Here is a 1,308-nt window from a genome sequence, read left to right on the forward strand (position 1 = left end):
GCTTGAAAGTATCCAGATGTTCATGTCAGGTGGGGTCTTTGTTGAAATGCCATGTGGACCCCTGATTTACATAGAGACTACCTGAAAGCCACTGTGTGCTGGCAGCAGTGGGAATCGGAATTGAAGGGTCCCCTCCTACCCATCGCAGCACCTAGACTGCTGTGACATGGAGGTTTTCATACAGGCTGGTGTAACAGGCCAGTGCCCTGCGCAGTCACACAGGGCCAGGCACTTAGCACGGTCTGTTGACAAGGAGTAGACATTCTTTATAGACAAAGTCATTTGTGTTCTTTTGCACGGTAAATCACCAAGCCAGTCCTGGCTTTAGAACTCACTTGGGTTTTTGACAAACCAGGATATTTAAGTTCACGTGTGGCTAGTACTTGCCCAAGAATGAGCCTTCCTTCAACTGCCGAACGGTTTTACTTCTCTGAATACCCATCGGATGTGGCCGCGGTAACTCTGGAGACCCCGCGAGCTGAAGAGGACTTCTGCAGCAGCTTCCCCTGTAGCTACAGGGTCGGCAAGGAGCCTGTGGCGTTCACAGGGGCGCCTCTTTCCACCTGGTGGGTCACCTGGACCCCGGGGGCAGCTTTCTTCCAGGATGGACAAAAGAAAGATGCAGAAAGACAGAGGCAGTTAGGAAAAGAGATTGTGTCAACAGAAGGTCAAGAGTGAACATTCACAAGGGAACAGCTACCACCATGTGCCAGTTAACTTCCCTGGGTCTGAATTTACTCATCTCCACAGCCCAAACTATCACCCAGGCCTGCCCAGAACACGGGGGATGCGTGTGGTGTGTGTGCAAGCCTTGGCAGAGTCCTTGAGCTTGACGGTACCTAAGATTCTTCTCTCTTTACCCACTTCCATCCCCCAATGTCATTTAACCCCTAAAAGCTGGCCAGGGATCAAAGACCCTTGGGGGGGGGGGGGTTGTTGCTGTTTATGGAAGCTTTTTATATGTTGTGTTTCTATTGTATGGAGGAGGCAACATCTCTGGAGACCGGAGTCAGGTCTCCAGAGGGCTCCTGCCCACGGCCCGCGTCGCGGACTCGCAGGGTTCGTGGTCCATCGCAAGGGTCCCCACGGGCACAGTGGCTGCGGCTGGAGGGGGGCGGGCCCCGCTTTCGGCCCGCCCCGGGTCGGGCTCGGGATGGGGGCTCCGGCCTATGACGGGCTGGAAACTCCGGCCGAGCAAAGGGGGCGGGCGGGTGAAAGGCGCATTGATGCAGCCTGCGGCGGCCTCGCAGCGCGGCGGGGCTACACGCTGAGCCCGGACCGTTCCAGAGTCTCCGCCGCCGCCGCGCC

This window comes from Ochotona curzoniae, unplaced genomic scaffold (assembly GCF_017591425.1).
Source record: "Ochotona curzoniae isolate NIBS_2020 unplaced genomic scaffold, NIBS_Ocur_1.0 contig_2318, whole genome shotgun sequence".
In the NCBI taxonomy this organism is placed as follows: Eukaryota; Metazoa; Chordata; class Mammalia; order Lagomorpha; family Ochotonidae; genus Ochotona; species Ochotona curzoniae.